Source organism: Asterias rubens, chromosome 21, assembly GCF_902459465.1.
Source record: "Asterias rubens chromosome 21, eAstRub1.3, whole genome shotgun sequence".
Lineage (NCBI taxonomy): Eukaryota > Metazoa > Echinodermata > Asteroidea > Forcipulatida > Asteriidae > Asterias > Asterias rubens.
In genome coordinates this window covers 6,290,509-6,307,415 of record NC_047082.1, presented here as the reverse complement: position 1 = coordinate 6,307,415, position 16,907 = coordinate 6,290,509, and the positions used below count along the sequence as shown (strand labels likewise).

At 40.8% G+C, this 16,907-nt stretch overlaps 1 protein-coding gene across 1 annotated transcript in view; it reads left to right on the top strand.

The window, feature by feature from the left end:
• The first annotated feature begins 2,973 nt into the window (after nucleotides 1-2,973).
• LOC117304533 (sodium-coupled monocarboxylate transporter 1-like) overlaps nucleotides 2,974-16,907 on the top strand; it is a 54,144-nt gene continuing 40,210 nt past the window's right edge. The window contains exon 1 of the mRNA XM_033789051.1: nucleotides 2,974-3,117. The gene's annotated coding sequence lies outside the window, so the exon portion shown is untranslated. The remainder of the gene's footprint in view (nucleotides 3,118-16,907) is intronic.

Below are 16,907 nucleotides of genomic sequence, written 5' to 3'. Positions count from 1 at the left end.
CTAATTTTTTAGAACCTTAGTTAACTGTTTATTCACATTCCACTCATCAAAACACATTATTAGAGACACATCTTAGGACTTAGGACGAGTCCCAACCCTGCACTGTAGCACCCAGACCTTAAAATTAATCCTAAGTTAGGACGAGTTACTCGTCCTAACTCGAGATAAGACGAGTCCTAACTCTTTGTGAAATCGACGGCAGGCTTTATTTTGACATTCCAGGTGACTTTAAGGCAAAATAGCTAAACAACAATAATATGAAGGCAACATAGACGATGTCAAGTCTCATACATGAGAATATACCGCCGCTCACCAATCTTTACATGTAACTTGAATTAAATAATCGCAAACCAATACATTGCCATTTTGTGGTGTGAACACATACTTCTGCGCAATGTGAACTTAGATTTTTGTCACGTGGTAATAAGTCAAGAAACGCTTTTTGTATAACAAGCTGTTTTTTATAATTTTAGAAAGTAATTGATTTTCTTGAAAATTGCTTTGTCTGCAAGTTGGATTTTCCAATGTATAAAGTAATTAACAGAACTTCATACGACATCTTGTCAGTAAAGTGCCCTCGGCTAAAATGTGACAGCACATCCATAAACTCATCACAATGTTTAACTCTTTATGGATGAAGTCAATGCATAAGGACAGTATAAACATTTAGAGTAAAGTTAGTGGGATTAGGATTAGTTTTAACATTTAAGTGAAGTGCCTGTGCTGAGGATTATATTAAAGAATAACTGTATTAAATATGCAGTCTGTCGGCTCTGTCTAAAGTTGTTTCGAACATTAAACGTATACTAAAGCCAAATCCGGCGCCCAAGACTAGGTTTGGGAAAGGTATTCTCTTCGAGTGGCAATACTGTCAGAAGTGCGCCATCATGGTCCAGCTGAGATCAATTGAATAAATTACCTTTACAGTGTGCGTTCGTTTAGCTTCCCTGGGTCATTCCCGGTCTGCCCCAGTGCGTTCGAATAGCTTTTGACGTCACTCAAGGGGGCTCACCTAGGTCATATTATGGGTGCGTTCGTATAGCTTCCCTGGGTCGACCCCGGTGTGTGGCGTTTTTTTTTTCCAGGACGAACGTGGGTAATTATCTGCACACGTTCGTCCTGGAAAAAAAAACCATTCACACACCGGGGTCGACCCAGGGAAGCTAAACGAACGCACCCAATATATAGGGTGAGTTCGATAATAAGCTTCTCTGGGTCGACCTCGCGGTACTCACTCGGGTGAGCCCCTGACAAGAGCTAATCGAACGACCACACTGACCCTCTCGTTGTGACGGCATGCACCCCAGGTCACCCCAAATGACCTACTCAACAAGCAGGGCACTGGGGGCTGGCCCGGGTGAGCCCCATCAAAGCTATTCGAACGTACCGGGGCAGACCGGGGTCGACCCAGGGAATAAGACCTTTCTCGGACAGGTAAAATTGTCGGTTTTGCTTTCGTTGGTTTGAAGAACATACAATTCTCAAACAAACCTAACTATTTGTGTATGAACTGATAATTGTCAAATACCTCGGTGTATTCCATCATTATGCTTAAAACAACAAATCTGTGAAACTTTTGGCTCAGTTGCTCACGTTGCAGGAAAACAACGAAAGCAAAAACGACAATTTTGCTTGTCCGAGAAAGGTCTTACAGACCATTAACCCTGATCACAATGTCCTTCAACTGCATACAAAGATTGTTTGTTTGTTTGTAGCTGTTAATCCTTCAAAATTTAAACTCCGACTTCAATGAGGATTCTTTACACATTGGTTGGCTATATTTGTTAATTTAACCCTCCGAGCCTCCAAGGAAAAAGTTTACATGCTGGAGAGTCCATCTCAAAACAATTTTTTGGACCAACCTTTGCGCTATCGGAAGGCAGATTGTAATTGACTTTGTTTGGGCATAGAGCTAGGACCATTGGGGTACAATTATTGTTCCAACTGTCCAAAGAGATGACTTTGTTTCCCGGATCCTAGTGTCACAACAAAATCATATACTGTGTGCACAACAACCTGTAATTCTTTGAATAAAATGTAATTATGTTCTTCACATGTATACACATTTCAGAATGCTTCTGGTTAATGTAGACTTGTTGTTGTACGCACACTATTTTGTCAACCTCTGTTCGAGTTTTTAAATGGCACACTTCAAAGTATCTTTTTGTTTGATAACATTTAGTAGTTAAGGTTCCCCTTGCCAATGTTAGCCAAATTTATTTGATTTCATCACGACGCTATTAAAGACACTGGACACTGGTAATTGTCAAAGACTAGCCTTCATAGTTGGTGTATCTCAACATATGCATAACATTTCAAACCTGTGAACATTTGAGCTCAATCGGTCGTCGAAGTTGCGAGATAATAATGAAGAAAGAAAAAAACACCCTTAAACAAAGTTTGTGCTTTCAGACGCTTGAATTTCAAGACCTCAAAAATTCTAAATCTGAGGTCTCGAAATCAAATTCGTGGAAAATTACTTCCATTTCTCACATTTATTTTGACTGTCAACCTCTCCCCATACTCGTTACCAAGTAAGGTGTTATGCTAATAATTATTTGTTAGTAATTACCAATAGTGCCAACTGTCTTTAATATCAAAAATTGCACATTTCCCCACTCAAACTAAGGGTAATTTTTTGCTATTCCACGTATTAATGTATTCAACAGTCGTTGTGCGCCATCTACCGGTGAAAAATACAAACAAACAGCGTCGCCAAACAAGACTACAGTATCGTGTCAGAGCTGCCTCTTAAAAAACATGTAATGTATTGGTTTTACGGAAGCAGCAATGTCATTGATACAACATACATGTATACAGTACATACATGTATTACCTTACAATGTACATCCATAATAATGATATTTTAATCACGAGCCTCGAAGTGTGACGTCAGATGTCCAAGCTTTTCTATGCCCCGCCCCATATATTAATACAGTGACCTCGTATCCTGGTTCGCGTGTCCTTGAATTGGATTGCCCCTTCAAAAAGTATGGTATCTGACGTTCTTCGTGCGCCTTTGTGTGACACAGCTGTTGGAAAGACAACTTGTTGTGACCTTTTCCTTGCGCTGTGTTAACTGTACTGAAGTTGCTGCGACGTTTTCGTTCGGAACCGGTAAGTAATAACCATGTAACGATTAAACCACGATAAGCAAAATATGGATTCATCTTGTGAATACAAACAAATTTCAAACGAATTAAACTTCGTAGGTGTTGAATGCATGTATAATGCTTCGGTTTAACCATGGAGGTGGGAATAAACCTCCAGGGTTCAACAGAGCAATGTGGCGTGGTACAGTCACGTGTTGAATGGGTACTACCATGGACTTGTCACTATTATACATCGTACAATACAGGGACGAGTCATGTTAGCTGCAGCAGTCCGCCATGTTTTTCACTGGTCCGTATTTAGTGTGAGGTCACCAACTAATATACTAACTGCAAGGTGTTTTTGTTTGTTTGTTTGTTAATTAGACAATCTCCACAGAATTCTTTAAAATACAGAAAAGACACTCTGAGATTGTCGAGGATATCGCAAAAGCTAAACAAATTTACTTCCATTGTGGTCCTCTTTACACAAAGTACTTTCAAAATTACACTCGGAAACACAAAACACTAAATCCACTTGTGGTAAACAAAACAAGAATAACAGGACAATTGCACGAAACTTTCGTGCAATTGTCCTGTTATTCTTACGGTACATATGTCTTTCAGTCTGACGCTAGCCTTGCTTATTACCTTGGCACCCATCAGCCATTAAAGGCAGTGGACACTATTGGTAATTACTCAAAATAATTATCAGCATAAAACCTCACTTGGTAACGAGTAATGGGGAGAGGTTGGTAGTATAAAACATTGTGAGAAACAGCTCCCTCTGAAGTGGAGTAGTTTTTGAGAAAGAAGTAATTTTCCACAAATTTGATTTCGAGACCTCAAGAATTTGAGGTCCCGAAATCAAGCATCTGAAAGCACACAACTTCGTGTGACAAGGGTGCTTTTTTCTTTCATAGTTATCTCGCAACTCCGACGACCAATCGAGCTTAAATTTTCACAGGTTTGTTATTTTATGCATATGTTGAGATACAGCAAGTGAGAAGACTGGTCTTTGACATTTTACCAATAGTGTCCACTGGCTTTAAGTGCCTGTTTGGGTCACGGAGGTCTACCTCCACGGTCGGGTTATGCACCAATATACCGAACACCGAAGACTTATAATATTTAATTTTAGTACTACTAGAGAAAACAACCATGCATGTCATTACAAGTTTTTAATTCAGTATTTTTGACCAAACAAATTACTTTAACATTATCCAAGATTCAACGATATTGTTGTCAGCCATCAAATCACAGACAGATTTCAATCCTGAAATTCAGAGGTTTGCATGTAGCAGTGGTAAGCAATCCACAACACAAGCCAGGCAGCCATACTATTTTGGGTATAAATCGACTGGTCGTTGATTCTGACTAAAATTTGCACCTGACTACGATTGCACCTCTACAACGTGTCCAAAATTGTGCAGCTAGAATTCTTACAGGTACTAGAAAATTTGATCTTATCCCTGTTCTCATAAAATTGCACTGGCTTCCGGTAAAGTATCGTACAATTTATAAAATTTGTCTGCTAGTTTTTAAATGTTTAAACAGTCTAGCTCCAGGCTATCTTTGTGAACTATTGCTGACGGTTAACTCAACTTCACATAGGACCACACGTTCATCCTCAGATATTGCAGAGAGCTTTCTCTGCAATAGCACCTCGTCTGTGGAACCAGCTAAATGCTTGTCTCAGGGAGGAAAACTCCCTCTGCAGCTTTAAATCTGGGCTTAAGACACATCTTTTTAGGGAAGCATTTTTAACTTAAAGTATTTTTCTATGTTCTTACTGCCCTGCTGCCTCATATCATTGTTGCGGTTTTTATAATTGTTATTATCATAATTATTGTTGTGTTTTTTACTGGATCAAAACAAAAACATCGGTGGCGTTTACTAGATGTGTTTGATTAATTATATATTCATCTTTTTACTTGTACATGTACCTTTATTGTTTTATGATCATATTTTATGGATCTTAATTTTGGACCTTTTTATTATTTAGTTTTTGTAGTTAAAATGTTCTTGTTGTAAAAGCGCCTGGGAGCATTTTTAATGGATTTGGCGCTATATAAATGTTTTATTATTATTATATTAATATTATTAATTTGACCAGTGGACCCCTGGGGGGGGCGGGGCATGCTGACAGGAGGTTCAACTGAAAAACTGCACAAGTAGAAGGAAAACCAACAGGTGCATTTTGCCGCTAAACCCAAAATATGCCTACTCAGTATTTAGTGGGCTCAACCAAAGCAGACTGGGTTTGGCTGCGCATTGTTGCAATCTACATCCATTCAGTTTGTGCACAGACCCCTGGTCTTTCCTCTATAGGTATTCTATTGTTGTGCAATGATCATTATTGATTTTCTTATACTCAGGGTTACAACCACCTGTAATCTCTAAACTATAAGCTCACGGTTTGCTCTATGGATTGCTTCGTGACTACAGCATCGATATGTTTACCACTTTACAGCACTGCGTGTCCGTGTATGGATGTTCAACGGGCATACTATAAGACCTTTATTGTAACCTTTCCAGTAGACCTGTTTACTGGAAACAGCATTTTCACGAGCTCAAACGTATAAAGTGGCACTAACTGGCATGTTTTTGTGCCGTTTACAAATAAATTTCGCCCACTTTTTTTTATAACTAAAAGCTTGATCAATTGCAGTTTTCACCATGTGCAAATTGAGAAGTGTTAGTTCTGAAAAGACTGGTGAATAACGACTCAGTATACCATAATCTTGGATTTATTTGCTTCGTTTATAAGAGCCATTCCTTATACTTTTCATTTGCGAAACCATATAACAAATGCGATAAAAAAGGCGACCAATGCGATCCTTCATATCAAACAGTGGACCGAGACCCAACGAGTAATACAGAACCCCAAACCAACGAGTAGTATGGAACCCTAAACCAGCGTTTTAGCTAGCGAGCCGTGCACCCGTGTTTTGCACGGCCAGTTTTGTGAAATCACGGCCTATTTTTTCAAGCACGGCCTGGCGGTGTAAATCTAGCCGTGCACTATTTAATTATACGTTTGTGTAATCTAGATATCAGGCTTGAGAATCTTCCGGGTTAAACCGGAATTCCGGTTTTTTTCCTTTCAAAATTGTGGTCTCCGAGTTCGATGTGAATTTGCAATAAAATTCGGGGGGTAGGTTTTTGGGGGTATACATTTGGATTTCTCTAATCCCTCTTCTCTAGTCGGACAATGTAAGTTTACCTTTGTAATTGTTATTATCGCGGATCCCCACACGTCGTTCATGAAATACCGGCACCTAAACAATAAATTGCCGTCCAGCAGCTGGCCCAATTTACGGCTTGTTGTCTTCCTGGCATCGCGCATGCATGCAGCAGCAGCGACAGATGTATAAACTTGCCTCATTCCTTGCTTCGTTTATAGTGGTACGTTCAATAATGTTTGCGTGTAATGCGCTTGCTGGTGCAGCAAAGATAACACGTGTGGAGACTTTTGAAAGTCTACTGAAAAAACAATGCACGTGTTTGCACCATGTGTACTGTGTACTGTGTACGTGCAGGTTTGCACACGAACCAATGAGCGGCGCGGCACGAATCTGAGATCGCCGGCAGGCCATGGTAAACTGGTACCTGTTATTGCCTCACAACCAGCGAAAGATGTATTGGGAACCAGCGAACACACTGTACGTCCGGACGACGTGCTTTCTTCATTGGTTCTATTTCTATGTTGGGGTCTAATCTCAACCTCGTTCCAGTTATACCCTATGCTGAATAACAACCTCTTTCACAAAAACACGTCGCTCTCGCCAAATATATAGGCCTATATATATTTTAAAATGTGCGTCGCCGACGGATCGTTAAAATCACAAACATTTAATTGCAAAAGAATTTCTTTTACACAACCGAATTTCAAATCAAGAACCTATAAAAATGGTTTTTGGTGAGAAAAAAAAGCATTTTCAAGGGCAGAAATAAGGGATAAGATCGTCAAAAAAAAAAAAAAATGTTATTACTATTATTTTTTCCCCCTTTCTTTTTCCGGAATTGTAACAAAATCGCAGGCGAACCCAAAATTGTTTGAGCTTTACATTCCTTATTTTCCCTTAAACCTATTATAAAAAAGGAAAAATCACACAAAAGTAGCTCACTTCTACCTGGAAAAATAGGTGTCATAAATGCATCAGAGACCACCACAGAGCTTCTAAAGTACCCAGAGCTCCCAGGGCCCTGAAGCGGGCCCTGGACCCCGGCCGTAAGGGACTTCGCGCTGCGCGCTCGTGTTGTGTGCTTCGCACACAAATTTTGGACTCTAAAAATATTGCACTCCCTGTTTTTCATTTTGCACTCCCACTTTTCAAATCCTAGCTAAATCACTGCCCTAAACCAATTGGTAGTACGGAACCCCAAATCAAATTGTAGTACGGAACCCCAGACCAACATGTTATATGGAACCCAAAACCAACGAGTAGTATGGAACTCCAGACCAATGAGTAATGCGGAACCCCAAAACCAACGAGTAGTACGGAACTCAAGACCAATGAGTAATGCGGAACCCCAAACCAACAAGCAGTATTGAATCCCAAACAAAGAGTAGTATGTAACCATAAACCAACAAGTAATAATACGGAACCCCAAACCATCGAGTAGTATAGCATCCCAAACCAAAGAGTAATACGGAACCCCAAACCAACGAGTAGTACGAAACCCCAGACCAATGAGTAGTACGGAACCCAAGACCAACGAGTAATATGGAACCCCAAACCAACGAGTAGTACGAAACCCTAGACCATTGAGTAATACGGAACCCAAGACCAACGAGTAATACGGAACCCCAGACCAACGAGTAATACGGAACCCCAAACCAACGAGTAATAGGGAACCCTAAACCAACGAGCAATACGGTACCCCAGACCAACGAGTAGTATGGAACCCCAAACCAACGAGTAATACGGAGCCACAAACCAAAGAGTAATATGGAACCAAAGACCAACGCGTAATACGGAACCCCACACCAACTAGAAGTACGGAACCCCAAACCAACGAGAAGTACGAAACCCCAGACCAACGAGTAGTACGAAACCCCAGACCAATGAGTAATACGGAACCCCAAACCAACTAGTAGTACGGAACCCCAGACCAATGAGTAATACGGAACCCCAAACCAACGAGGAGTACGAAACCCCAGACCAATGAGTGATACGGAACCCCAAACCAATGAGAAGTACGAAACCCCAGACCAACGAGTAATACGAAACCCCAAACCAACGAGTAGCATGGAACCCCAAACCAACGAGTAATACGGAACCCCAAACCAACGAGTAATACGGAACCCCAAACCAACGAGTAATACGGTACCCCAAACCAACGAGTAATACGGAACCACAAACCAACGAGTAGTATGGAACCCCAAACCAACGAGTTATACGGAACCCAGACCAACGAGTAATACAGAACCCCAACCCAACGAGGTGAGCATTCCATATTGGTGTAGGTTTACAGTAAGTTGTACCCATTTTGTGAAATGTCAGCTACCAAGTTGGCATTATACTGTTGGTGTTTTCGTCCATGAGCCGTAGTAAGGAATCCCAAACCAGTGAGTAGTATAGAACCCAGAACCAGCGAGTAATACGGAACACCGAACCAACAAGTAGACTGGAACCCAAACCAACGAGTAATACGGAACCCCAAACCAACGAGGAGTACGAAACCCCAGACCAATGAGTGATACGGAACCCCAAACCAACGAGAAGTACGAAACCCCAGACCAACGAGTAATACGAAACCCCAAACCAACGAGTAGTATGGAACCCCAAACCAACGAGTAATACGGAACCCCAAACCAACGAGTAATACGGAACCCCAAACCAACGAGTAATACGGTACCCCAAACCAACGAGTAATACGGAACCACAAACCAACGCGTAGTATGGAACCCCAAACCAACGAGTTATACGGAACCCAGACCAACGAGTAATACAGAACCCCAAACCAACGAGGTGAGCATTCCATATTGGTGTAGGTTTACAGTAAGGTACCCATTTTGTGAAATGTCAGCTACCAAGTTGGCATTATACTGTTGGTGTTTTCGTCCATGAGCCGTAGTATGGAATCCCAAACCAGTGAGTAGTATAGAACCCAGAACCAGCGAGTAATACGGAACACCGAACCAACAAGTAGACTGGAACCCAAACCAACGTTTAGTACGGAACCCCAAACCAACGTTTAGTATGGAACCCTAAAGCAACGTTTAGTATGGAAACCCAAACCAACGTTTAGTACGGAACCCAAAACCAATTAGTATGGAACCCCAAACCAACGTTTAGTATGGAACCCCAAACCAACGTTTAGTATGGAACCCCAAACCAACGTTTAGTATGGAACCCTAAACCAACGTTTAGTATGGAACCCCAAACCAACGTTTAGTATGGAACCCCAAACCAACGTTTAGTATGGAACCCCAAAACCAACGTTTAGTACGGAACCCCAAACCAACGTTTAGTATGGAACCCCAAACCAACGTTTCGTACGGAACCCCAAACCAACGTTTAGTATGGAACCCCAAACCAACGTTTAGTATGGAACCCCAGACCAACGTTTAGTACGGAACCCCAAACCAATTTGTAGTACGGAACCCACAACCAACGAGTAATATGGAACCCAGAACCAACGAGTAATTTTGAACCCCGAACCACAGGTATGGAACCCCAAACCAGTGAGTAGTATGTAACCCCAAACCAATGTGGAATGGAACCCGACCCAACGAGTAATACAGAACCACAAACCAACGAGTTGTATGTTACTCGGGTAACATGCCTGTGTTACTTTTTCATCACGGGACTCGGGAAGGTACTGAGTATACAGTGCTAACACACATCGGGTGTATGGGTAAAAATCAAATTAATATTCTTTATCCCCGATGCAAATTTAACATCTGTTATACCGTTGCGGAACCCGCTGCCAAAACATAGGATCGAACTGCCTCTAGCTGCCGGGCAACCTCGGTAGTCTAGTTGGTTAGTAAGACACTGCCCTAGAATTGCAAGGGTCGTGGGTTCGAATCACACCCGAGTTACATGCCCGTGATATATGTTTTACACAGGACCCGGGAAAATACTGGGTATACGGTGCTAACACACATCGGTGTATGGGTAAAAACCAAAATTAATATGGACATGTTTTGTTTGGGTATTGATTATGACAATGTCGGGACGAAGTTTAGAAACAATGTCAGCCGGAAGGGTGCCACCAGTGGTGGTAAAGCCAGGCATAAAACAAAGCCTTCATTATTGCACTTTGCCATTGTTCAGAGGTGCCAGGATAGTCAATGACCACGTTTTCGTAAAATCTCAATTCATGTGGCAGTGATTTGAATATAAACATAATGTGAACATAGTTCCAGCTATTACGCATTACTTAAGGTCATATGATTCAAAACGGAAGTGTTATAACTTATGCTGCAGCCGAAAATTCAACTTTCGTTTTAAAAATGTGCAATAAAAAGGCATCTGGGGAAAATGTTATATGTTGTGCTGTACCGATACTCAATGCTTCCTGATTCTTGTGGGGAAGACTGAGTTCTGATTACTTTACCCTCGGCATTCTAAAGAAGGGGAAAGCCCACATTAAACAACACCAACACACATTGTCAAAACGACCAAGAAATAACACAAACATCAGATAACCTGACCAACAAGTTAAAGTAGATCGACACATAAAAAGACATACACATTAAATAACAACCAAACTTACAGATAACTATATAAACATAAATGGCCGCATAACCGACAGATACACCAATCATCATGCTTGTTCTATTGTGCACCGACTGAAGAAAAGACAACCACAATTTTACCTTACAAAGAGAAGAAAATCCCCAAACCCCAACAAAAAACACAAACACAAATCCTCAAACAAAAATGTAGAAACCTGCCGAAATAGACTGTCAATAAAACGCGCCCGACACGGTCTACCGTGTTGTGGAAAGAAACATGATATGTAGCTGCCATTAACATTCGTTTTGCATGCGTTCATACACTGTGCAATATATACGTGCAAGTCTCGCTCGTATTTGAACCTCCAGAACCGTTGGCTACCAACCAAATTAAATTTTACTGATTTTGTTTCGTAATTTTTTAACGAACAGCAACGTTTATGGCCCCCATAAGATATTATGTTGCCTATGTTCGGTTTGGTACTCCAATTCACCCAGCAAGACAGTCATCAACCAATCACAAAATAGTTTGCGGCTGATTTCTATTATACCTTGACTCTGGGTGAACATTTCTTTGGATTTCCCTGTCGCGACAAAACCGCTGCTGTCTTTCCAAGAGTATCGTCTTCGGCAAAGTGTGGCAGCCATTTTGATGTAAACTACGTTATTAAAAAATGAGGCTGTTCTTTGGTGCTTCACCAGTGAATAGAGGCTTTTACCTGCTTTATACCGCTTTATGCAAAATACATTTGCTGCTGATCAGGGCCCATCATATGAATACTAAACGTTAATGAATTTTAGTGCTTGCTGGGGTCCAGAAGCTAAAGTGAATACGAAAAACCCCGCCGCTGTCTGTCCACATGGGTATTCGTAATTTTAGTGCTTACTGGGGTCCAGAAGCTAAAGTGAATACGAAAAACCCCGCCGCTGTCTGTCCACATGGGTATTCGTACACAATCGTAACGTCTTCGGCACAGGACGGCTGTCACTTTGTGCACACTACAATAAAAAAAGTATTGCTTGCTACAGTGTATATACAAAGTAACGATAATTTAAGCATCCTGTCTCCCACAGTTGTCATTTTTATCCATTCTCTTATTTCTTTCCCATCAATTTTGTGTTGCCAGTTGTTCGTTGTAGCTCCGTGTCAGAAATGAGATCGGATCGATTTTGGCTCATGTCAAGAGGGAATTCGTTGTTCGTTTTTTTTTATTATTACTATTCTTTTTTATTGTTGATTGCAGCAGCCGTTGTTCGAGAGCGGTGAATAGTGTACGGCACGCTCCCTCTAAACAACATATCCGTTGTCATCACACCACCACGAGTGAAAACGAATACCTTAACAAAAGGGAACCGTTACATGGTGGTTCGACCGCGTTTTACATACTGAGCAAGTCCTCACTGGGTCACTCCGTAACTAGGTAAACGGTCGCAAACAACTTGGTCGAAACAAGGGGAGAAAGAAAATGATATGGCTATGTTTTAGAAATGGGTACTTATATCTCAAAAACTTGGAATTGTCGATATAATGCTTAGTATACAAATGTCAAGTTTATTTGCGAAGTGAAACACAAAGTAATGTATAGGCCTATACATCGAACTGACAGCCGAGGTGCTGAGCCCACAAACAAGCGATTATTTCGAAATATTTACCATATGAAGAGGAGGGAATAAGCTTTCAACTGCTGTACGCCATGATGGTTAACAGGAAACAATTCACAAAAATAGGCGAATTAACAAGCTCAAGGATGCCATGATCTAGTTGGTTTTCATTGCAATTCTAATAAGGCCTATTCATTCTTAAAAACTGCCAGATGGGAAAAATATCAAATATTTTTTTTCTACTTGTTGTAAGGCACGAACATCTCTAGCCCCGCTGAGGTTTGATGACAGCTCTAAAATCCGACAACCCAATATTTCGACAACCCCTCAAGATTTGCCTGCTAGGGTTGAGTTTGGGTTAGGGTTTGTAGGGTGAGGGTTGAGTTTGGGTTAGGGTTTGTAGGGTGAGGAATAGGGAAATACATTGGGGTGTCGGAATATCGGTGTGTAACCCTGAGGTTTATTAGACTTTACAATGCTGGGAAAACAAGGCTTCATAACCCGAGTGCAACGATTTCCCAGACTGCTATTACAGAGGTGCCACATGGCAGTGACTAGCTGTGTCAGCTGTCGGAAAGATCATTCTTGAGTATTCACAACTCAAACTAGATTTGTATGTATTTATTTAGTTATAGTTGTTCGTAAAGCCTCTAGTGTTATAGTAATAAAGTTTTTTATTTTTATTTTAGATTAGCAAAATAACAGTATAAATCCATCACTTATTGATTTCTAATACCAATATGTTACTAGTTCACGTTCACAAACACAGTCGGCGAGCCTTCTTTTCCATGCAGAAAGTGATGGCGAATTGTTTCGCTATGATTCGATAAAAGCAACGAAAGTTTGATTTGCAAGCCAAAGTATGTATCTTTGTGCTAAACAAGTTACTATGGGCTTCGTTCGCGTACAAATGTATGTAAAACTGAGTTGTGCAGCTCATAGTAGTATAGATAACTTTATAGAATGCAAAAAAACAATAAAGTATAATTGTGTTAAAGCCTAATTTCTTAGGCCGATGACCCCCGGCCAGCTTTAGTAGAGCTTGTGCTGAGAATGAAATAGCAACAAGTTCATTTTAATGAAGAGAAACTATACTTGATAGTGATACCCAAAACAACTGTTTTCGAAAGGATGTCGAACATACTCCACAAGTTTTCTGGGAAAAATCTGAAACTACATTTTTTATATGGTTAAAAAATAACAGTCAACCTGCGTAGACAAAGCACAAATGTACCGCACTGATTCATACTAATATTGTTGTTATAAAAGATTAATTCAACCACATTGGTCTTGCTAGAAGATTGATATCAGAAAGAACTATTCACGTAGTTAGCATATACCAGTGCCAACGTAAACACCATCTAAACAATGCAACAAATTCCGACGCGTGTAAAAACAAATGTGTAATAGTGCTTAGGAACCGTAGACTTGGTTTGAAGGCTGCGATCGAGGCTTTTAGTCTACCCGATAGCCAATAATATATTAGTGCCCTCTTGCAGATTAACCTCCTTCATAAGTCTATGAGATTGCGAGTTGGTGCAGGGCGGGTGTGCGTGATAGATAATAATGTTGGGGTGATTTTCGCGGCTGATGCTGAGGATCGAATAACCGCGATCTCAGACCAAGATGACGACATTGAACACTTGTGTTACCGTGGCCTTGTCTAAGGCGGAAAAACGTGTCGCCGATGACTTTCTTCACAATGGGTTACCTAACCTAGGTCATTCAACACTTCCGGTTGTGAAATGTTGTTATAGCAATGTTCTTCCTCTTTCGAGTCTTGTGGGGGTTGTTCAACCAGAGCCCATGAAATTGGACTGGCTTTGTTTCAACACGTAACAGCTTCATAGGCTTCGACTCGACAACATAAAAGAAGAATTCCATTTTACTGCTTTTTGTCAAAAAATGCGTCTGATTCAAATGATATAAATTTTTACAAACCCAACTTTGGATTACCAATTGTAAGGCTCTTTTAAACATGTGTCCTCAGAACGTAGTTTGTTGTTTATAACAAACATTCAATTCTAACTTCAGAAATGTTTTAATTAATAATAATTGTGCCGTGTCGCCCGTCACATCGCCTTTGCGTTGCATGCTGCTTCGACTGTCACATCGCCTTTGCGTCGCATACTGCTTCGACTGTCACATCGCCTTTGCGTCGCCTGCATGCTGCGTCGCCCGTCACATCGCCGTTGCGTCGCCTGCTGCGTCGCCCGTCACATCGCCGTCGCGTCGCCTGCTGTTTCGCCCGTCACATCGCCGATGCGTCACCTGCTGCGGCGCCTGTCACATCGCCGTCGCGTCGCTCGGCTATATCATTAATTTGAAGAAGGAAGTAATTGAATTTGGAACTATGTCCGACGATAGCCAACGAAAAGAAGCGTTCTTTTCAATTTACATCCTACCAAGTGTCTCTGGTTCGGTCTCATCGTGATCTTTGTGGGGTTTTCCCTCAGATGCCCCCCCCCCCCTTAGGTGCTCTGTCGTATCAATCATTGGTCTATGAACCAGTTAACAGTCAAGCTTTATCATAAATGTACCTCTTTTGAAGACCACTTTGACAAATTTCAAGTGTTGTTTAGATCCTTGCCGGATTCTTAGCAAATGAAAGAAATAACAACTAACCTCAAGACCCATTCTGGAATCCATCGAGAGTACATTCTCGCGGAATGATGCAGACTTACACACATTTTTGAAAAGAAAAACAATCTTCACCAGTCAGCATTAAAGGATTTGGGTACTTGTTGTGACACAAAACAAAATGGCCGCATATTTACATTAAACTTACACCGTTTTAAGATAGATAGTAGAAAGCGCACCTTAAAATATTAGATGTTGAGGTGCTGAAGTTTTTGAGAATTGAGTAAAACAATGTTATGAAAATACGTTTTTACACGCTAAAGTAATTTTCGTCTAATTATTACTAAGACGAAAATTATTTTCATGACATTGTTTTACTCATTTCTCAAAAACTACGGCACCTCATCAAGTAATATTTTCAGGGCTGCTTCCTACCATCATTATCTTCACACCATGTAAGTTTAACGTAAATCTGTGGACATTTGGGGTTTTGTCCTGCAAAAAGTACCCATACCCTTTAAAGACTCTGGACACTATTGATAATATTGTCAAATAATAATAATAATAATAATAATAGTAAAGTCTTATATAGCACACGCATCTACCAAACAAGGTACTCAAGGCGCTGAGTATATACACACTTTTAGAAAGATGGGTAATTGCAGTGATGAATTTTGAGACCCAATTATTTAGCACTTTATAAGGGTTTACAAGGTGCTACGGCGCATACAGCAGCCACAGCCAGGAACACCGGGGCGACCCCCTTCTCTTTTCGAAAAGTGCACTGGGTTCTTTTACATGCGTTACACAACACATGGGACCAACGGCTTTACGTCCCATCCGAAGGACGAAGCAATGGTTAAATGTCTTGCTTAAGGACACAAGTGTCACGGCTGGGGATTCGAACCCACACTCTGCTGATCAAAAACACCATAGTTTAAATTCGGTGCTCTTAACCGCTCGGCCACGACACTTCAAAGACAAGTCTTCTCACTTGGTGTATCTCAACATGTGCATAAAATAACAAAACTGAAAATTTGAGCTCGATTGGTCGTCGGAGTTGTGAGATAATTATGAAAGAAAAAAAAACCTTGTCACACGAAGTTGTGTGCTTTCAGATGCTTGATTTCGAGACATCAAATTCTAAACTTGAGGTCTCGAAATGAAACTCGTCGAAAATTACTACGTTCTCGAAAACTACGTCACTTTAGAGGGAGCCGTTTCTCACAATGTTTTATACTATCAACCTCTCCCCATTACTCTTTACCAAGTGAGGTTATATGCTGATAATGTTTTTGAGTAATTACCATTAGTGTCCACTGCCTTTAAGCTTGGTGCATACTTCCTGCGAATGCGATTCGAATGTTGACGTCCATGGCTCAGAGTTGAGCACAAGTCAACTGATGCGAATTATTCGATGCGATTTGGTGTCGTCAACATTCGTATCGCATTTGAGTATGACCCATGTTTTATATAATGGCTCCGAACATGCAAGGGTGCCTTAAAAAAATGCAGGGGTGGGGAACTACAAAATTTTGACAAAATAATAACTAAACACAGCAAGAAACAAACAAATAAAGAGTCAAACTTAAGTTGATCTTATTTGAATTTGGTCATGGTGGACATATCATCCATCTTTAACAGGTTTTATAAAACAAATGCTTGTTTGTTTCTGTTTTATAACGATAGGAGATTTTGTTGTATCTTTGTTCCTCAAACCCGACCACAAAATGGGAGGGGATATGTTTGTTTACCCTGTGTTCCTCAAACCCATCTGAAAGAAGGAGATGCATTTTTTATATCGTGTTCCGTAAAGCAATCGCAAAACATCGGTAAACAGTATTGTCCAAAGGCCCACACTTCGTGTATCACAACTTATATATAAAATAACAAACCTGTGAACATTTAGGTTCAATCGGTCATCGGAGTCGGGAGAAAATAAC